Here is a 22,250-nt window from a genome sequence, read left to right on the forward strand (position 1 = left end):
TCATAGCCTACTACAGCCTCGACCTCCTGGGCTGAAGCCATCCTTCCACCTCAGCCTCCCAAGTAGTTAGACCTGCAGGTCCATACCACAGCATCCGGCTAATTTTGAAAATATTTTTGTAGAGATGGGGTCTCACCGTGCTCCCTAGGCTGGTCTTGAACTCCTGGCATCAAGTGATCCTCCTGCCTCAGCCTCCTGAAGTGCTGGGATTATAGGTGTGAACCACTGTGCCTGGCCAAATATCTGCTTCGTTTGTCATTTTATCCCCAGTATCTAGCACGTCAAAGCACCCAGTATTTTGGGGAATGGAATTACCTAAGCTTTACGGAAGCACTGTGAGTAATTCATTTAGCGAATATTTATGATGTATTATGCTCCTAGGACATGCCAGGCACGATTGCTACCCTTACGGAGGTTATAGTCTAGGGGTTTGGGCTGAGCGGTGGCTCAACATTGACTTCCTGGAAGAGACAACCTTCATACTGGGGGCGTGACTTCCTGGACGATGGGCTCTGGGCCAGCGATGGACTCAGTGTTTCCTGGGTTCCCTAGAAGGTGGCTTATTGATCTGGAGAGTTGAACGGATATGGGATGTTTTCTCAGGGAGGGGGACTCTCTGTTGCAGCCCACCTCTGGGTGCACCTGTCCACTGTGGGAAATTCCCTGCTTCACTTACCTTCATTGATGTTTGAACTCCCAGGAGCCTGGAACTTCCCCAGGTGCCCCATTGGCTTGGTGACTTTACATCATTACATCATTTGAGTAATTGAAGAATGGAGGAACCATTCTTTTGAGCTAAGTGGAAAAAATATATTTTCTCCTCTGTGAGTCACCAAAAACTACAGCTTCTTTTTTTTTTTTTTTTATTTTGTTTGAGATGGAGTCTCGCTCTGTCACCCAGGGTATAGTGCAGTGGTGCAATCTCTGTTCATTACAGTTTTCACCCCCTGGGTTCAACTGATGCCTTGCCTCAGCCTCTTGAGTAGGTGGGATTACGGGCATCCACCACAACACCCAGCTAATTTTTGTGTTTTTAGTAGAGACGGGGTTTCACCATGTTGGCCAGGCTGGTCTCGAACTTCAGACCTCAAGAGATCCACTGCCTTGTCCTCTCAAAGTGCTGGGATTACAGACGTGAGCTACCGCGCCCAGGCTTAGAGCCCAGCTTATACGCAGTTACTTAGCTTCTGTGTGTGTGTGTGTGTGTGTGTGTGTGTGTACGAACTGTTATGTTTCCGGAAGTTCTGAGCAGAGAGGATGAGATGGAATCAGTGAATTTTACATCTCAAAGAGAACTAGAGATTGCTTGGTCCAACCTCCTTCCTTAGCAAGAGGTCCCTGGTGGGGAAGGGACTGGCCAAGGCTACCCAAAGAACTTGGAGAGAGGTGCAGGGCATGTGACCATGTGCAAAGCATTTGCCAGTAGAGTTTGGCATTTTTTCCTGGCCCATTCATCTCCTGACAGGGCACCAGGAAGGTGCTGCACAGCCTGGCAGGTGGTGGGTGGTGTTTATCTGCACAAGTCACCCAAGTGATCAGAACGCTTTTACGGAAAACAATGGCTTTGATGTTCTGGGTGACAAGACCAAAGCATGCTGGCGGGAAGGAGGTTTTTGGGGTTAGAGAAATGAAAACTATTTACAATTAGGGCTGACTTAATAACTTAACACCTCTGAAGTGGGAGGATGTTTTTGAGGGAAAGTTGAATGTAAGTAGTACAAAAAGGAAAGTTTGAGGTAGAAGACTAGGAGGGGAAATACTCCTAATGGCTCAGGGAAATCCTCCCGGTAAGGTTGAACTTCCAGATGCCTCCTTCCTCCCCACACCCCTGCTGCATCCTCTGTTTCTATGGTGAGATTTGCATGGCACTTTACAGTTTCCAAAGCATTTCCTCACATATTATCTTCTTCAGTCCTCACACGAGGTGGTGCCACCAAGGCTGTCTGACCACACCTGCGGCTTTTGGAGGGAGCTTGGTTTGGAACCCAGGGTTCTCTGAGTCAAAATCCTTTTTTCCTGGGACAGTGGTGGTCCTCACACTCCCTTCAAGGTGGATGTATAAACTTTAGGAGCCCAGTCTCTGGCACTAGACTTCCTTCCCTCACCTACCAGGCTTCTCCTTCTGCAGAGGTCTTGGGTGCCTTTTGTGACCATTTGTGACCTGGTTTCTTGAGATGTGAGATGGGGATAATATGAGCACCTACCCACCTTCTTGGGTTGTTGTAGGGATGAAAACATCTTCACAGTTTCTGGCACCTATTGGAGTTGGGTAACGATGTTAGGATTACTTGAGGCTGGCTTTCCGACCTTGTTTTAACAGCAGCTCTAGTGTTTCAGAAACATAAGGACTGGACTTTTGGTGATCAAATCTAAACACTCTCCAGTAAAAATCAGTGATGCTGCTGACTCTGAGTCTTTAATCATTCTAGTCTCTTCACCCTCTGAAAACAGGAGGATGTGTAGCGTAGTGAGCAACTGCTGTGTGCCAGGGACTCAGCATTAAGTAGCGTGGGATTACTCACGGCTTCACACACATGGCAGCCTCACAGGTAACTTTGACACAGGTAACTTTGTCAATTTCTTTTTTTTCCTTTTGTATTAAAAAAACAAAATGGCTGGGTGCAGTGGCTCATGCCTGGGATCTCAGCACTTTGGGAGGCAGGAGAGGAAGGATGGCTTGAGCTCAAGAGTTCCAGACCAGCCTGGGCAACACAGTGAGACTCTGCCTCTACAAAAATAAATAAATAAATGATAATAAATAAATAAAATAAATGAATCAATTAAAGTAATTAAGAAAAACAACACAAAACTTTTTGAATAAGTAAAGCATTTACAAGACACAAAATCCAAAAGGTATACACAGTTTTCCAATGAAGACTGCCAACCCTCATGTCCCCAGGCCGCTGTTTCTCCTCCCTGGGACGCAGTTGTTGCAGGTTTCTTGGTCCTTCTTCCTGAAAGAGTCTGTGCATTATTGAAAAGAAGATGTGTGTCCATGAGTCCATCTACAGACGAGTGTTGAGCACCTGTTGTGCACAGCGCTGGGGGCAGTGTGGTGGGAGTACACAGGGCAGGGAGACACGGGTCTGGGCTCCCGTGCAGTTTGCAGCCATATTAAGGGCTCAGCGTTACAGTGTGTGGGGCCTCGGCTTCAGAGGAAGGGCTGATCTTGAGGCTGGCTGCTGCTTGACTTGGGGTACCTGCCCTCCTCTGGCCTCATGTTGAGGCAGCCTGGGGTCAAATCCCAGTTCACCTATGCGCCAGGCTGCTGGATGGCTAGGGATGTGGCCTAGTTGTTTCCTGATGGCCCTGTCAGCCTGGCCCTGGGCTGTAGGAACAGTAGTAGCCATCCATTTTTCTTTCTTCTTGGACAGAGGTGGTGGTTCCAATGAAATTTCAGCCTTGCCCTTTGTAGTTTTCTACATAATAAATCCTAACATTTGTAATTCAGGTGACAGGTTTTTTGAGGAAGGCTTTGATTTCTTGCTTGCATGGACAGTTAATACTCCAGGCCCTTCAGGGTGGTTCTCGCCCTCTTGTTCTGTAGCTTGTGGCCCTTCTTTATTTTAATATAATTTCAAACTTGCAGAAAAAAATTATGAAGATATGAAGAACTGCTGCACACCCAGATCATCAGTTGTTAACTCACACTCCACCCCCCCACCAAATACACTATTTTTTCCTGACCCATTTGAATAAGTTGTAGACATGCCCTTTCATCCCTAAATATTCAGTGTGTGTTTCCTAAGGATAACGACATTCTTTTACATAACGACTGTGTAATCATCAAACTCAGGAAATTTAGCAGTGCTGCAATTGTATTATTTAATCCTCAGGCCACACACAATTTGATCAGTAGTCCCAGTAACGTCCTTTTTGACTATTTTTTTCCCAATTATGGGTCATTATGGCATTTAGTGGCAGTGTCTCATGTTCCCCAGTCATACTTGACTTTGATTTTTTTGTTTTGTTTTGTTTGATACAGAGTCTCACTCTGTGGCCCAGGCTGGAGTACAGTGGCTTGATCCCAGGTCACTACAACCTCCACCTCCCGGGTTCAAGTGATTCTCCTGCCTCAGGCTCCCGAGTGCCTGATATTACAGGTGTGCACCACAAAGCCTGGCTAAGTTTTGTAATTTTAGTAGAGACGGGGTTTCACCATGTTGGCCAGGTTGGTCTCGAACTCCTAACCTCAAGTGATCCACCCGCTTTGGCCTTTCAACGTGCTGGGATTACAGGCGTGACTCACCGCACCCAGCCGACTTTGACATTTTTAAAGAGTCCAGGTAAATTGTTTTGTAGAAATGGTCCTCAATTTGGGTTGAGACTGCTATTTATGAAAGCTCATACCACACCATTCGCTTTAATTCTGTAATCCTCAGTGGTCCCCTGTGGCTGGTGGTCACATCCACATTTCTGTAGATAAGAAAACCCAGGCATCGGGAAGTAAAATGGTTTGTCTATGGTCACATTCTCAGCAAGTGGCAGAGCTAGGATTAAAATCCAGACTATCTGTTCTGAAACCTAATTTGCTTACCAGGCAACAGGAATAAGGATAGCAATTAGAATTGAGAATAACAAAGTGTTTATCAAGCACCAACTCTGAGCCAGAGATTATATTAAGCATTCTGCAGACGCTGCAATACAATACCCCCATCCACCCTACCCCAGTCCAAGAGTAGCTGTTTTATGTTGTTACTGTTGTTTTTTGAGACAGAGTTTTGCTCTGCCGCCCAGGCTGGGGTGCTGTGGCACAATCCAGCTCACTGCAATCTCTGCCTCCCAGGTTCAAGCAATTCTCCTGCCTCAGCCCCCCAAGTAGCTGGGATTACAGGCATGCGCCACCATTCCCAGCTAATTTTTGTGTTTTTAGTAGAGACGGGGGTCTCGCCATGTTGGCCAGGCTGGTTTCTTTTTTCTTTTCTTTTCTTTCCTTTTCTTTTCTTTTCTTTTTCTTCCTTCCTTCCTTCTTTTTCTTTTCTTTTCCTTTCTTTCTTTCTTTCTTTCTTTTTCTTTCTCTCTTTTTTCTTTCTTTCCTTCTTTCTTACTTTCCTTCTTTTCTTTCTTTCTTTTTTCTTTCTCTTTTTCTTTCTCTCTTTCTTTCTTTCTTTTCTTTTTTTCCTTTCTTTTCTTTTCCTTTCTTTTTGACAGATTGTCACTCTGTCACCCAGGCAAGAGTGCAGTGGTACAATCTCGGCTCACTGCAACCTCTGCCACCCAGCTTCCAGTGATTCTCCTGCCTCAGCCTCCCGAGTAGCTGGGATTAGAGGTGGCTGCCACCACCCCTGGCTAATTTTTATAGTTTTAGTAGAGACAGTGTTTCACCATCTTGGCCTGGCTGGTTTTGAACTCCTGACCTCATGATCCTCCCCTCTCAGCCTCCCAAAGTGTTGGGATTACAGGCACGAGCCACCGCGCCCAACATTCCAGGCTGGTTTCGATCTTCTCTCCTCAAACAATCCTCCTGCCTAAGTCTCCCAAAGTGCTGGGATTACAGGTGTGAGCCACCGTGCCTGATTGAGTAGCTGCTTTTTTTTTTTTTTTTTTTTTAAATCCTTGATTTACAGATGAAGACCAGAGAGGCTCGACTGACTTCCCATGTTGACACAGTTCCTAACTGGTGGATACCGGCTCAGAGCTGGGCAGACTATGCACTTCCCACCCTGCCCTGCACCCCATGCTCAGCCTGCTGGATTTGATAGAATCTAGCAAGCGTTGGGGCCAGGTTCTGCTGACTCCCTGTGAGAAGCAGTATCTGTTTCTGTGTCCTTTTATGGGGCCTTCTCCAGAGGGAAAGAACATATCCCACAGCTGGAGCTTGCACTCAGGAGCTTCCCAGGGAAAACAGTTCCGCTGTCTGCCATCTATAGCTCCTGAAGGTACCTTAGTCTACCTCCGTGGTCTATTTTCAGTGGGCGATGGTGTTTTGATGATTTTTACATCATGAACCCAAATGCTGTTGCTCATTTTGAAGCTTGTTCACTGTCTCCTGCCAAGTGGCCAAGGGCTCCTACCCTAGTCCTTGGTGGCTAGTCCTCGCTGCCATCTGCCCACCCAGTTGGCCCCACTGCCTGAGCCACATTCTGGTGGCATCCAAGGCCAACAGCTGTGCAGGATGAGCCACCTTGCTGGTAGCAGAGCTGGTGATTAGTCAGTGTTGTGTGTTATACCCTGGGTCTCTCCGTCTTTCCAACAGAGACCTGCCTTGCACATGGGACTGCCTGTCCTTGTTCAGGTTACCTAGCCCCTGTGCAATTCACCTTCTGGTTGGACAAGGAAGATAATACGGCCCTGCCTCTTGGCCTGTGGAGAGGAATGGATGATCTGAAACTGTGGCATGCTTGATATTCTGCTGGCAGAGGAGAACAGATGTTAACACAGAGCACACCTCTGCCCCGAACCTCCTGGGAGCCTCGGAGATCCTGAGTCTGCCTGGCCTTGGCACTCAGGCTCCACAGACATCAGAACACAGCATTGGGCCCGGCACGACTTTCTGCGGTCCCAGGCAGCATCAGGGAAGTGTTGTCAGTGTCCTTAGAAAGCCCATGGCTGGCTTGGCCACATCAGGTGCAGGTACCTCAGTCAATGACACAGCAGGTGGATATCCCATCCCTGAGAACTGTGTCAGCTGGGAGGATAGCCAGAGGGTCTGGGGGCAGCCACCTGTCCCTTCAGTCCCAGGCTTCAGCACCTCCCATCAGACCTTCCTCTGCACTCCCTGCTTCTCCCACCAATTACTGGCATTGGCATATTTCTGAGCAAGTTCTCTCCTAGTGGCCTGTCACTCTGTGGGTGGGAAGTGACCCCCTGCTAAGCAGGTTCAGCGTTTTCAGGTGGGGCTATGACCTTCTGCTTTGCATTCGGCTGCAAACACCCTGGTCTGCCCAGGATTCTTGGCAGCTCCTGGGAGAAGCTTAGAAATTTTAATTTCTTTAATTTCCATGGAGCGTTGTTTTGTGTGTGTGGCTAAAAACATTAATTAAAAACGTTAATCAGTTTGGCTGCCTTGGAAAAAGGGTCTTTTTTCTGCAGGAGCCAACATGCTGGGTTATTGCAATCCCCTCTTCCCAGCCCCTGGGAGGGAGGAGAGGACATCAGCTTGCAAACCAACACTTCAGCCCTATATTTGTGGATTTGTCTCTTAGTGTCAGGCAGCCTCCTTAGCTCCTCTGAACTTTAGTTTCCACATCTGTAAAATGGGAAGAAAGGTTATGTCTGTCTGCTGACTTCTTGGGGATTGTGTGTGTGTGTGTGTGTGTGTGTGTGTGTGTGTGTGTGTGTGTTCAGTGAGGTCCCAGGAGAATAGTCCTTAGTGAAATGTCCTCTACAGCATTTGCCAGTAAAGGCACTGTTGTTGTAATTAGCTGGATTTCCTTGGTAGTTTACAGAGCGCCTCTTTTACGCACTGTCTCATTTAATCCTGTCAGCGCACCTGGCAGACGGCTAATGTTTGAATCCACTCTTTTTCACAGATGAGTACACTGGGAAGGGAGGGTGGCAGCCAGGCCTGGAGCTAAGAACCTTTGACTGAAGCCCCAGGCTTTGGCCCAATCTCACTGCCTTCATTTGTTCCCTTGGCCCCACGTGCTGAGCCCCTACACTACGTCACTGTGGTGAGATAGAGAGAGGGGTGGCCTTTCCGTTTCCTCTTGGGAGGAGAGGAAGAAGTTAAGTCTCTAGCATTTGCCTAAGTGGTACTAATAAAAGCTGACATGTCTATGGGCTCAATATCCAGAGACAAGTGCTAAACTCTGCAAAGATTCTCACTTAACACCAGGAACAAGCCTCTAAGATGAGAAACTGAGGCTCAGAGAGCTCAAGTTTGAGTACTTGTTCAGGGTCCTAAAAAGTCTCTTTAGGTAGTAGAACTGGGACGCCAGCCCAGGAAGCCTGAGAAGAGCCCACCATCACCCAGGAGGCTGTGCCTCTGCTCTTTTTGGGTAATGAAGCAAATGCATTTTGACAATAAAGCTAAAAGTGCTTTCCCGGTCACAATGCCTGAGGCGTGTGGGAGGCTGCTCACTGGGGAGCCCAGAGGCGCTGAGGACAGCATCTTTCTGCGTGCCTAGCTAGTCAAGGGGACTTTTCAGGGTAAGGGGGAATTCACTCTGTGCTGCTGGGAACTGGACTCTGAGTGCAGGATGCGTTAAGCCAGCACTGAATGGGAGGAGGCGAGGACTCTGAGGCTTGCAGAACAATTGCAGGCCTGTCCGTGATACCAACACATCTAAGGAAGGAATATGACAGACAACCAGAGGGCCTCAGAGAAGACACTTATGGCCAAGTTGTTCCTCGGGGAGAGATGAGGAAATCCAAGTGGGAAATGCAAGCCCCCCACCCTCTGTTCTTGCCTGTGGGGCAAGGATGTTTCACCAGCTATTCCAGAGTTCAGAGCAAATTCCCCTTCAGAACTTTGCAGGGTTCTTTATTCTGAGTTTGCGCTGACTAAGCTTCATCTCATTCATAATTTGGCTGCCAAAGAATAGGGGGTGGGGGGCCTGAAAAGGGAAAAGGGCACCCTATTGTAAATGTACGAATGGAGTGTTCTGTGGGGGCCACCCCGGAGCATCACGGTTCTTGGAAGGACAGGAGAAGGTCAGTGCCTGAACCCCCAGGCCAAGTACGAGGCGCTGCTTCAGGGTAGCGTAGAAGGGTGGCTCCTGGACCTCATTCTCCACACTGTCCCACCCCTTTTGACCACCTCAGGATCTAGCCATCCTTATGATCAGTTAAGAATCTCTGGTGGGGCTACATTTTTTTGTTTCCTGAATAATGCATGAGGTCCACGGAACACATGTTACCAGATGACAGTGTTGGGCTCAGATAAAACTTACGACAAAGTTAGTCTGATGCAGCCTCCATGGCTCACAGGATCCCCACTGTGTGTGAAATGGGCTGAGCACCCAGGGACTGGCCATTCTCAGAATGAAGTTATGGGGTATGTTTCTTATTCAACTCTACCTAGTTTTCTTGGAAGAAGGTGAATGAAAATGCTGTAGTAGGGGAGGGAAACATGATTAATGGGTAGGGGCTTATGAGTCAGAAAGATTCAACCATCACTTCTGGCCTGGCTGCCTGTGTGACTTCAGAAATGGGGGCTATCAAAACCGACCTCATAGGATTAAATGGTTTAATGTATATAAAATGCCTAACACAGTGCTTGGCACATAAACATTGCTCATTAAATGTCTTCTCCTTCTTGTGCTCCTCATTCAGCATGTAGTAAATATGCAGTCTTTATCTTTTAAATGAATGAAATATCTCATTACCAAATCTATTCAAGGTAAACATTGATATTAATATGTATCCTTTTCTTATGTGTTTCTAGAATCCTGTTACACCTGGGATTTAGACACTTTTAATCTGAAAAAAACATATCCCTTCAGCACTCTGGATGGACTTGAGAACTGTCCTTACCTGAACTAAAGCTGGAGTATTTTGAGATTGGAGAATTAAGGTAAGGGACTTCATCCTCCTGATCCTTGTGAAACCAAAAATAGCTTTTGGAGTTGATGATCTCTTGCAGCACAACCTGGGTTGTGGTTCTTGACCTCTCAGCGTGTCTTCCTGTGCCACTCCAACGTGCTTGGGAAGCTGGCTCCCCATAACCTCACCTTGACCTGGTTCTCAGAGTCTAGTCCACTTATTCATTGTGCCTAGGAAGCTCTCCCTCTATCCCAAGTGGAGGGAGGAGCCCACCATCTCCTAGTGAATGCCCCACTTGTAGCAGAAGCTGCAGGATGCTCCAGCTGTCTTGCGAAAACATGTGGAAACAGCCTTGGGGAAAAGAGGAAAAGGTGGGGTGAGGGTTGTGTAGTCAGATTGAAACACCTTCGGGACATCCAGAACATGAGCTCTTCCTCCTTTCCCAGCCAACCTGTGCTTCCTCCTTTCACCTCCTTGAATTCCATGCTCCTTCCACACTAAGGCTGAGGGTGCAGGGGGTAAAGGGTTAGAGGTTAAGACTGAGTGCTTCAGTAGACTTGGGTTTTCTTGGTTTTGCTACTTGCCTCCCTTTGGACAAGTTGCTCGGCCTCTCAAAGCCTTGATCTCCTCATTAGTAAAATAGGGATGGTATTAGTGCCTACCTCATGAAGATATTGCATGTGTTGAATGAGATATTGGAGAAAAATAGCTCGTAGCATGCTGCCTTGCACTGAGGAAGAAATGCTCCAAAATACAAGAGAGTTTTTGCAAGTTATTCATCAATCATGCCATTTAGAATACCTTCCATGTACCAGGTTATTTTGAAGTCCTTCATTTGCTGTCCCCCCAGCTTTTCACCTATCACCAAGTCAGCCTGGGAAACAGCTGAGAATCACCTTCTCAGTTGTACCCAGCCCCTCACCAAAAGCAGAGTTGATTACTTCCTCCACTGGACAGCAGCGGGCAAGTGAAGACATGGCTCCATTATACCATGGCTATTGCACTGGGTTGAAATGTCCCTTGCCCCTTCCCCTGCCCGTTCCCCCTATTGCTGGTGAAATTTCTTAGAGCAAGGACTGTCTTACACATCCCAAGATCTGGCATAATGCCTGACCCAGGGTGAAAGAACAAATGAATAAGTAGTTGAAAGGAGAGGGAAAAAGAGACAGAGAAATAACTAAAAGAAGAAAGTTTTTTAAAGGTTCAGAGGAAAGAATGAGGTCAGTTGCAATTTTTTTTTAAGTAAGATGTTGGAAAGAATAAACGACATGATGAAAAGGAAACTGACGTGATTCCTATCATGAATTTGAAAGTTATGCAAGGGTGGAAAGGTGGGTGAGAAGGTGTGGACTGGTGAGAGGACAGAGAAGTCAGAACTGAGAACATAGCAGAGAATTGTACTCCTGTTCTGCTACATATATCATCTTTTGTATCGTGCCTTAAATTTTCAAAAACGCATTTGCATTTCAAATCTGCTGTGACAGTCAGTATTCTTGTGGCGGGCAGAGGTGAAGAGCATGAGGCCTTGCCCTTCAGTCAGGTGGGGAGACTGGCACACATACGATACTCCATACTCACTAGGTGTATATAAGGATGGTGGAGGGGACTTTCTCCATGCAGGGAGACTTCCTGGAGCAGGTGCTGCCTCTTGTGGCTCTTGAAAGATGCTTGTGCATAAAGCATACTGGGAGCCAAGCTGCTGTTTAGCAAGTAAAAATCCTTTCCATTGTTTAGAGCTAAGCACCTTTGTGCATTCATATTATGCATTCATTTTCATTTCATTGTCGAATTTCTCACTTCTGCTACTACAATGTCTACAGCTGACAAGCCTTCCTTGGGAGCCCTACGCAACTTTTTTTTTTTTTTTTTTTGAGATGGAATCTTGCTCTGTCGCCCAGGCTGGAGTGCAGTGGCACGATCTCAGCTCACTGCAAGCTCCACCTTCCGGGTTCAAGCCTTTCTCTTGCCTCAGCCTCCCGAGTAACTGGGACTTCAGGCGCCCGTCACCACGCCCGGCTAATTTTTTTGTATTTTTATTAGAGACAGGGTTTCACCATGTTAGGCAGGATGGTCTCGATCTTCTGACCTCGTGATCCACCCATCTCGGCCTTGTAGCTCTTTTTGACCCTCAGGGACAGTCATTGAATTATGTCTTGGGAGCCGATGCTGCTGATGCAGGCTTAGGGAGCAGGAGAGCGTACAGGGGCAGCAGCCTTTCCAGCTGATCCCCATGCCCTGTTGCACCTGGAGGGCTGGAATAAGCTAGTCACATATTGGGGAAAAAGGCTGATGGGACCTCAGTCATGCAGAGAATCTGAAAGCCAAAAGCTTGGCAGGTCTGTCTCTGGGTGGGGTGACGGAGAGACATTTCCCTAGAATTCAGCTGCTGGGAGCAGAAAGACAGAGCAGGGGCAAGTGCTGGGTTTCTGAGGCCCGTAGTCCTGAGCACAGCCTCAGGCAGTCTGTTCTATGACAGAACCTGAAGAAAGGCCCAGGCATTTGTGTCTGTGCCCGCAGTTCTACTTGTCCTAAAGGCACTTCTCGCACTGGGAGCCTGCCTGTCTGTACCTGCCTAGAAATCAGCCTGGCTGGGATGCACACCAATTGGAGGGAATCCTCACCTTTCCCACCCATGAGTCAGGACTGCTGCCTGCCATGCAAGCAAAGGCACCAGGAACAGAGTCAGACACTTAGGGTCTACCCCAGGCTCCACCTACCACTGCCTATGTGACTCTAGGTGAGTCTTTTACAGCTTGTCAAACTTCTCTCTTTCTTAAAAAAAAAAAAAAAAAAAAAAAAAAAATCTTGCCAGGCACAGTGGCTCACGCCTGTAATTCCAGCATTTTGGGAGGCTGAGGTGGGCGGATCACTTGAGTCCAGGAGTTCGAGACCAACCTGGCCAGCATTAAAAATACAAAAATTAGCTGAGCATGGTGGCACACACCTGTAATCCCAGCTACTTGGGAGGCTTAGGCACAAGAGTCACTTGAAACCAGGAGGCAGAGGTTGCAGTTAGCCAAGATCGCGCCGCTACACTCCAGCCTGGGCGACAGAGCAAGACTGTCTCAAAACACACATAAAATTTAAAAAAAAATTTTTTTTAAAGACAGGGACTTAGCTATGTGGCCCAGGCTAGCCTCCAATTCCTGGGCTTAAGCGATCCTCCCACCTCAGCCTCCTGAGTAGCTAGTACTACAGGCACACACCACACACCCAGCCAGACTTCAGTTTTCCCAGCCACATCATGGACCAGAAGCCACTTGGTCTGCTTGTGAGGATGACGGAACCTTGCCCGAGGAAATGGGCAATGAATGGGAGCCTGCTTGTTTCTCCTTCCAGCTCCTGACCTGTCCAGCTCCTGACCTGTCAGTGTCATTCTTGCTCACCGCTGGCCCCACTCCCTGGATATGCAGACAGGATGGGCTTCTTCCCTTTAGACTCTCACTTGCTCTTTTGGACTCCTCTCCTGGCCTTGCCTCCCCCTGGTGTCATCTGCTGGCTCCTTGCCTGATACTACCACACTGGCCATGCTGGCCCCCTGGCCTTTGTTGACACCGCATCAGCAGGCTCCTGCTTCCCTGTCAAGGAATACAAGCCGGCACCAGTCTTTTGCCACAAGGCATGTGTGTAAAGATTGCTTCCTGTACTTGATGTCCACAGGATTTGAAAGAACTCTCGGCCCACTCGGAACTCTACACTTGAAACAGAAACATCTTCTCAAAACACCTTTGGTATTGGCCCATTTCTCTATTACTGTTTCTTGTGGTTTCATATTGAGGTTTTTGGTGCATTGCAATTGCCCTGGAGTTTATTTTTAGTAGTAAAGACAGAGTTCAATTAATGTCAAAACATGAGGGTAATTGCAGAGGAAGGATTAGTAAGTCTAGGGGAAAATGTGCCTAATTTTTTTTTCTTCTGATAACATCTTTCACTGATCATACACCGTCACACCCACAGATACGGAGCTTCCTCTGTGATGCTTGTAATGAGCTAGGCCCAAGCGGGGAGCAGTGGCTGTGGCTGTGCCAAGCCCTGAAAACGAAAGCATTTCTGAGTGTCTTTCAGTCCAGCTCACATAGCAGCCAGCCACACAGGTGACCACCCTCTGCAGCTGTCACTCTGGGTGTTGATTATCATTATGGTTTTGAGGAAAGGCTGGGCTTTGGCATAGTCAATTCTGATCCTCTCCCTGGGGGCATTTCTTCTGTCTCCAGAAGCAGCATTTCACTTTCCTGAACATCAGCTCTCCTCCCCTGGATTACAGGGTCTGGGTCTTGTTCTCTGTCTGCTTCCAGCTTTTGGCATTTTGACAGCACATAGGACATGCTTGGAGAACGTTTTCTTGGGTTGAGTGAATTCAGGACACTGACTTGGGGCTGGAAAGGCAAAGTGAGGAAGAAAGTATTCCCCCTTCAGAAGCTCCCCAGTCTGTCTTGAGAAACAAAGGCAGCCCTGTCATCTCTCCAGGACTTTACAGTTTATAAAGTGATTGCTCATCCTTTCTCCTTTCTTGTAATGCACAAATATCAAACGAGAACCTGCAGTGTGCGACTGTGCGGGGTGCCTGTGCCTGGAATAAAGGAGAAAAGCCGCTGTGCTTTCTCTGAAGGAAATCACAGGGAGTGAAGCCAGCTTCGTGATCCCAGAATTTCACAGATGAAGGGACTGGAGGCTTGGAGCAATTGCATTGCTTGAGATTCCCCTGCTCGTGGATGGTGGCTCTCAAATCAGTACATGAGTCTTCTGAATCCCTTAAACCTGCCCTTTGCCCCCCTGTTCTCCCGGCACATTCTCTGTACTCTCTCGTGCTGCTCCTCACCCCCTCTCCATACGTCTCTACTTCACCACCGTTGTTCTCTGCCCACTCCTAGCCCCTTCTTTCAGCTCTGTTTCTTCTGAAGATGAGGATCTTTCTCTCTACAGTGCCTTTTGTGGGAAGGGATCTGCTGATAGGGGGATGTGTTTGGGAACATGGTCTCTCCAACTTTCCCTGGGAGCAGAGCCTTGGGTCTCACCGAACCCACCTCCCCAGCACCTTGTGTGGTGACTGGAAGGAGGTAGCCATTCCCTCGTGTCCTCTCTGCCCTTGTCCACTTTCCTGCTATGAGTCAGGTGCTGAGATAGACTATGAGGAGTAAACAGAGTGGATAAAAAAACAGCTTTATCCTTCTTTAAAGTCTTTAAAATATACAGGTGTATTAGTCAGAGTTTTCCAGAGAAACAGGACCAATGGAAGATGAAGATCGATGCATATCCATGTCTATATCGATATCTACTTTGATATTTATATCTATATCTAGGATATTTATTTATTATAAGGTATTGGCTCATGCAGTTATGGAGCCTGAGGGGTTCTGTGATTTGCCACCTGCAAACTGGAGACCTAGGAAAGCAGCTGTTGTATCAGAAAGGGCAGAGGGCTGGAGAGCCTGTGGTGTAGATTCCAGTCTGGGTTAGAAGGCCTGAGAATCAGGAATGCCAAGGGCAGGAGAAGATCGATGTCCCAGCACAAGCAATAAGGCAGAGATGAAATTCAACCTTCTTGTGCCTTTCTGTTCTATTCAGGTCCTCAGTGGGCTGAGTGAGGCCCACCCCGCATTGGAGAGGACCATCTGCTTCACTCAGTCTCCTGGTTGAAATGATAACCTCATCTGGACATACTCAGAAATGCTGTTTAACCAGCTCTCTGGAAATCCTGTGGACCAGTGAAGTTGACACACAAAATTAACTATCACACTGCAGAGACACAGTCTGTTTACCTGTATTTACTGGGTAACGTGCATCTCAGCTCACCAGGCTGGTTTCACTGCCTTGGCCCAAAGCTGCCCTTTGAGTGTTGATCCCCAACTGACCCCTTTGGTCCTTCACGGCCCCATCTTTAAAACAAGGACTCTGAATCAAGTGACTGTAAGAGCCTCTCTTGTCCTGTTCTGATTGTATCCTGGCTTTGAGTGTTTGCCTAAGCTGAACCCAATTGACCGTTGTCATTCTTTGTCTCTTTCTTGCTCAGACATCAGTTAGGTATTTATTGAACACCCTGTGTTCACAGCATCCAGCTCCTGAGACTAGAGACAGCTCTTGACTCCTGGTTTTGCTCTTTGCAACCTATGGGACCGCTTTCCTTTTAAGATACACCCCTCACATTATAGGAATGTATCTAATTGCTTGTTCATTTCCTTAATTGTGCATTATATCAGTCCATCAGTCAGTTTTCCTCCTGAAATATGCTAAGTATTGAGAATTATAATAGATACTATTAAGCGCCACTAATAAAGTGCTATCCTTATAGTAGTAGCAGTGTTTTCGGTGATGGTCGTGTTAGTACTAGTAGTAATCAAGATGGCTATGAAGAGACTACTTCTAATCTACCAGTAATTATGGTAAAAATAGTAATAGCTCAAATGCATTATTCATGGTGTTTCAAGCACTTTACATTATATTATCTCATTTACTCTTCACAACCTGTGAGGAAATGGAGATGATTATGTAATATGCTCAAGTTTGCAAATGAAGGCATCTTCCTGCGGAATGTTCTGGGCTTTTGCATAATTTCAAAATTGTTTTTCTTTTCTTTTTTTTTTTTTTTAACTTAAGGTTAATGTTTAGAAGCTTTTACTAGTGAGAGGACCATTTGCTAAATCTGTATAAGTGCTACACATTTGGGTATCTCCATCCCAACATACCTCTTATTGCCATTTCCCGAAAGCAGACACCTTCTCCTCCCTCCCTCAAGGACCTCTGAGCTTGCACTCCAATTCCTCCCTCACACTCACCTTTCTCCTTTCTGTTCTTGGGATCCAGGTTTATTTGAGGAGTTAGGAAAAGCTCCTCAAATATTTCCTTCAACTTTTGCTCCCCACGGTGACTATCTTACCCTGCTCCCATTAAACTCTGAACAATGTTATCAGCCTGAAAAATGGATTGGCATAAGTGTGTAATGTCGAAGCTGGGAAGGGACTATGGCAGCCATCCAGCCCCCTGCTTTCAATGACACTTGAGGAAAATCGAATCCAAAGACCGGAAGCGGCCGGGCTCGGTGGCTCACTCCTATAATCCCAGCACTTTGGGAGGTTTTATTTTTAAATTTGTAACGGTAAATAACAGAACCTCCACCCAGCATCCAGGCCTCTCGTTCTCTCCCTCATTCCCAGGTATAGGCCGGGTTTCAGAAACCCTGCACCACATAGACCCTGGGCCTGAGTTGCTGTGAGTAATAATGACTCTGCGGGTAATTTGTGTCCTTTTGCTTGTAACTGTTTCCTTTTTAGTTTGGTCACCCTCCCAGAGCTGGATGCGACGGAGGCATACTCATTGTGGGATGCAGGGCATCCTACATCCTGCGGAATTTTTTTTCCTCCAAAAATGAAACCTCGAAGTTAGGACATTGGCCTGTCCGTGGACTGCACAACAACACTGAGTCTCAAGGACTCATATTGGCGTTTTTCTTCCTTTGCAGAGCGTAGGCACCCTGGCTTCAAGCTCACGAGAAATCACATCAGGACTTAAACAATGTTGGGTTAAAGAAAAGTTTCATAAAGACAGAATCAAGAAAAAAAAAAAAAAAAAAAAGAGAAACCAATCTAAGTGCCATCCTCCCTGAATTGCATCTTACCTGAGTCTTCAGCCGTAGCCCCCTGCTGCTGTGGGAGGAAACGGGAAAGTGACTGGCCATGGGGACATGGGTAGGGGAGTGTGAGGGTTAGTGGTAGTAGGGAGGTAGCACTTCTGTGAAGCCAGAAAGGAGACCTGAGCCTGGCTCTCTGCTTTGCTGCTTGCCAGCCCTCTGGCTGGGAAGAAGGCTCTTGGCCCTTGTGAACCTCAGTTTCCTCTGCAGAGTGGGCTGTTCTGAGGACTGGCTGACATTGCTGTCCGTCACTCTTCCAGGACCCTGAGGATTTCAGCTCTACCCGTGGGCACTGAACTGAACATTCACTGGTCATTTGGTTCTGTTTTTTTTTTTTTTAAAGGAGTTTCACTCTTCTTGCCCAGGCTGCAGTGCAATGGCATGATCTCAGCTCACCACAATGTCTGCCTCCCGGGGTCAAGTAATTCTCCCCAGTAGCTGGGATTACAGGCATGTGCCACCACATCTGGCTAATTTTGTATTTTTAGTAGAAACAGGGTTTCTCCATGTTGGTCAGGCTGGCGTCAAACTCCCGACCTCAGGTGATCCGCCTGCCTCAGCCTCCCAAAGTGCTGGGATTATAGGAGTGAGCCACTGAGCCCAGCCGCTTCTGGTCTTTGGATTCGATTTTCCTCAAGTGTCATTAAAAGCAGGGGGCTGGATGGCCGCCATAGTCCCTCCCAGCTTCAACATTACACATTTATGCCAATCCATTTTTCAGGCTGATAACGTTGTTCAGAGTTTAATGGGAACAGGGTAAGATAGTCACCGTGGGGAGCAAAAGTTGAAGGAAATATTCCAGATGTCATGATTTTTTACCTGTAGCCCCTCTGCTTCCACACCCTTGTGCACATCCTCCAGACACTTTTAAAAAATAAACTATTTTCAGAAGAGTTTAGATTTACAGGAGAATTGTGAAAATAGTTCAAAAAGTTCCCATATACCTCGCTCCCAGTTTTCCCTCTTACTAATGCTTTGCGTTAGTGTGGCACATTTGTCACAGTTAATGGACCAATACGGATACTTTATTGTTTACTGAAGTTGAAGCATTATTTTAGTTTTTACCTAGTGTCCTTCTTCTGGTCCACGGTCCCATCTGGGGTCCCACATCACATTTAGTGATCATGTCTTCTTAGGCCCGTATGGGCCTTGCCGCTTTCTCAGATTCTCCTGGTTTTTGATGACCTTGACAGTTTTGAGTTTTGATGACCTGTTTTGACTGGTCAGGTATTTCATCGAACGTACCTCTGTTAGGGTTGTCTGATTCCTCTTATCATTAGATTGGGATTATGGAGGAAGGCTACAAAGGTAAAGTTCCGCTTTTAAGAAATCAAGGGCAGGCACCATCAGCATGACCTATCACTGATGTTGACTTAATGTTGATTGATGTTCTTTCTTAACTCCCTTTTTCTATTAGACTCTTCAGAAGAAAGTCACTGTACATAGCCATCCCCTGAGAAGAGGGCATTCCTGCTCTTCCTTCTCCATGGCTAGAGGATCTACATGAACTATTCAGACTTTTTCTACCTATTTAGACTTTTCTACTTTAACTCCTCTCTCCTATTTATTTATTTATATATCAGTATGGACTTGCAGGTATTTATTTTATAATTTTTAATTTATCTGGGTTATAATCCATTATGATTTTATTTTGTTGCTCATGGTTTTTCTTTCTTGGTTATTGGGAACTCTTTAGTTACTTCCTGTGTCCATTTCACATACTTTCTTATTATGGGTGTCTCTCTTTTCTTTCTCTCTCTTTCTTTCTTTCTTTCTTTCTTTCTTTCTTTCTTTCTTTCTTTCTTTCTTTCTTTCTTTCTTTCTTTCTTTCTTTCTTTCTTCCTTCCTTCCTTCCTTCCTTCCTTCCTTCCTTCCTTCCCTCCTTCTTTTACTTTTCTTTCTTTTCTTTCTTTCTTTCTTTCTTTCTTTCTTTCTTTCTTTCTTTCTTTCTTTCTTTCTTTCTTTCTTTTTCTTTCATCTCCTTCTTTCCTTCCTTCCTTTTTCTTCCTTTCTTTCCCTTCCATCCTTTCCTCTTTCTTTCTTTCTTTCTTTTTCTTGTCCTTCCTTTTTCTTCCTTTCTTTTCCTTCTTTCCTTCCTTTTTTCCTTTCTTCTGTCCTCTCCTCTCCTTCCTTCCTTTCTTCCTTCTTTCTTTCTTTCTTTCTTTCTTTCTTTCTTTCTTTCTTTCTTTCTTTCTTCTTTCTTTATTTTCTTTCTTTCTTTCTCTTTGTTTCTCTCTCTCTCTCTCTTTTGGAACATCCATACTTTCTGGCACTATAAGATGCTTAGGGCTTATCTTGTATATTTCCAGCCCCAGTTATACAATCAGCCATTTCTTCAAGGATCCCCTGTCATTTTATTGGAGGAAGGACTTAGAATCCAAGATCTGGGTGCTAGATGTGCTTGAGGTGTTATTTCCTACAGATCTTCTCAACTGACAGAGCAGTGAAATATATGTGTGTAGGGAGAATGGGGAGAACAATTTTTTAATATATATATGAATACTTATCTGGCAGGGGAGATACCATGATCACGAAGGTGGTTTCCCAGGGTGAGGCCTATCCATTGCACTCCAGCTGTGCTGACCCCTGTGATTCCCCCAAATGTGGGAGACTTGACTGCATAATTTGTGGTAATGGGGGACTGCTTTTGCACTCTCCCCTGTAAAAAATTTTAAAAATAAATACATAAATAAATAAATGTGTGTATATGAATCCATGTGGATGCATGTATGTGTAAATATTTCTCCAGGTATCCATCTTATCTATGTAAAGCTAACTATGAGTTCATACTGCTGTCTCCAACTCTAGTTCATTACCACATTTCACCCATTTTTTTTTTGTTTGTTTGTTTTTTTGAAATGGAGTCTCACACTTTTGCCCAAGCTGGAGTGCAGTGGTGTGATCTCGGCTCACTGCAATCTCCCTCTCCCAGGTTCAAGCGATTCTCCTGCCTCAGCCTCCCGAGTAGCTGGGATTACAGGTGCCCACCATCACACCTGGCTAATTTGTGTACTTGTAGTAGAAACGGGGTTTCACCATATTGGCCAGGCTGGTTTCGATCTCCTGACCTCAGGAGATCCAACCACTTTAGCCTCCCAAAGTGCTGGGATTACAGGCATGAGTCACTACGCCCGGCCTCCGTCCACTTTTAACAAATTTGTTTTTTTTGCCCACATTGATTGATAAAAGAAGGTAACGAACGGAGACATTGGAAAGTTCACGTAGGGCAAGAGCAGTGGGCTGAGAACATTGGACTTTTCCCTATGGTCAGTGTGGCCTCATTCAACAAAAATCAAGATGAGTCAGATGCATGTAGAAAGAGACTCCGAAATGTGTACTGCCCAGATGTTTGCAAACCGGGACACTGTGTTATGTTCACAGGCCTTTGAATGTGTCTCTCCCTGGGCTCCATGTGCCCTTTCTGCTTTCTGGACTATCCTGTTCAGCTTCTGTCCTCCTACTGACAGCCTTTCCTGCTTCCCTTTCCCTCCCATGCCACTCCGACTCCATACAACCTGTTCCCCTGCACGCTGCTCCTGGAACCCCTAGGCTAGCCCCGTCGGGGTTGTCCCTGCCTTCCTGGGACCTGAGACACACAGAATGAGGATGAAAGTGTTGACGTATCATGTAGAATCCCCCACCTAACTTCTTTCTCAGCCAGGCGTCCCAAACTCAATTGTCTACAGAGGCCAGACAGGCAGCAAAAATAAGTGACGTGGGCCTCCTGGGCAGTCAGGAGGGCTTGGTGCAGAACTGGAAGCACCAGAAGTAACGAAGAGCCAGGAGATCAGGCCAGCACCTGCTCTGAGTGGTCAGGCACCTCCCTGGTTGCTTAGCAAGTCAGTTATTGAGAAGGGTTTTGACTATGGTCCTTGTGTATGCCCAGTATAAAGGGGGCAATGACCAGTCTGTGGCCGCTGCTTATGGCCCTGAAAGTCTGCAGACCCAGAGTGGCCAGACCTGGTTGTTCAAAGGAAAACTGGCGGGTGGGAAGGACAGAGGGCCTTGCCCCTTCCCATTTGCCTCCTGTGCCTGACAGTGTCACCATAACAATACTTTCCTGGCGGCAGCACTTTGTCCCATAGCAATAGTTGATTTAGTGTATAGGGCTTTTGTTGTTCTTGTTTATTTCCATACCTGGAACCAGTTGCGTTGTGCTACTAACAGAGATGACAGCCCAGCCTGGAGCTCTGCAAGGTCCTCCAGGCTTCTCAGTTCTGATCATCCCACCTGCAGATCCCATCACCAAAGGGGTGTACTTGCTTTATGCAGCTGCTGCTTCTCCCAGACCTCATTGTCCCCCTTGTGCCTTTTCCATGTTCAATACATGGTTTGTTTTTTATCTGAAATTCTACCCGTTAAAACATCTGGTATGTTTCCTCTTCTCTTGCGAGGTGTATTTCTGTATTTCCTACCTTTGCGTCCTCTGCTTGATTCAACTTGAAGCAGGTTTCCAAGCTCGTCACTTGGAGGCCAGGGCATTGCCACTGCCCCCCACCCCACCGCCCACCGCCCACCTGCAGGCCTGTGCCAGGAAGCCCTGTGTGCTCTCTGCACTCCATTTTGCTGCTTGTCCACAACCGTCAACCATGACTGCTCCTGAGGGGCTCGCCAGCAGCCCTGTTTCCCAGCCTGCTGTGCGTAAGGTGACGCTTTGGGTTTTCCACAGTGAACAATGGTTCCCAGAGTGGGCAGGACTCCCTGGTGTCTGCAAGGGTGTGTGACCGTGCAGGGTGGAAACAACCTTGTCAAAATAAACCAGGGCAGTGCTGAGGGGGGAAGTGAGGCTGGCTGGGGGGAAATGTGGGCTGAGTGCTGCTTGGGGGGTTTCCTCTGCACCGGTGCCCGGCCGCTCAAGGGTCCCAGAAGGCAGAGGCTGACACACTTCCTGTAACCCTTTCAGACTCGCCATTGGCCCCCACCAGATCAGGAATCTGTTTTCCCTTGTTCACCTTGAGCCACTCACAGAGTGGGAAAGGTTTGCCTATAGAATGAAAACAATCCCCCTTCCATCATTTCCCCTTTAATCCTGTGTTCGTCCATTTGGGCTGCTGTAACAAAATACCATCAACTGGGTGGTTTACAAACAACACAAATTTATTTCTCACAGTTCTTAAGGCTAAAAGTCCAAAATCAGTGCGCTGGGAGATTTGGTTGTGGTGAGAACCTGCTTCCTGGTTCAGTGTCTTCTTACTGCGTC

General features: G+C 46.8%; 1 long non-coding RNA gene and 1 other non-coding gene across 30 annotated transcripts in view; both read left to right on the forward strand.

The window, feature by feature from the left end:
- LOC111550512 overlaps positions 1–22,250 on the forward strand; it is a 310,717-nt gene that overhangs the window by 187,456 nt on the left and 101,011 nt on the right. For 27 of the 29 annotated variants that reach the window (XR_003309486.2, XR_003309492.2, XR_003309502.2 and 24 more), the window contains one exon: positions 9,329–9,457. This is a non-coding gene — a long non-coding RNA (uncharacterized LOC111550512). Of the gene's footprint in view, positions 1–3,985; positions 4,287–9,328; positions 9,458–14,991; positions 15,334–22,250 lie in introns of all 29 variants that reach the window. The other 2 variants (XR_002734093.3, XR_003309478.2) reach the window with 2 other exon arrangements.
- LOC111551772 lies at positions 19,550–19,712 on the forward strand. Its single transcript, XR_002734460.1, has one exon. It is a non-coding gene; the product is annotated as a U1 spliceosomal RNA (small nuclear RNA).

This window comes from Piliocolobus tephrosceles, chromosome 7 (genome assembly GCF_002776525.5).
Source record: "Piliocolobus tephrosceles isolate RC106 chromosome 7, ASM277652v3, whole genome shotgun sequence".
Lineage (NCBI taxonomy): Eukaryota > Metazoa > Chordata > Mammalia > Primates > Cercopithecidae > Piliocolobus > Piliocolobus tephrosceles.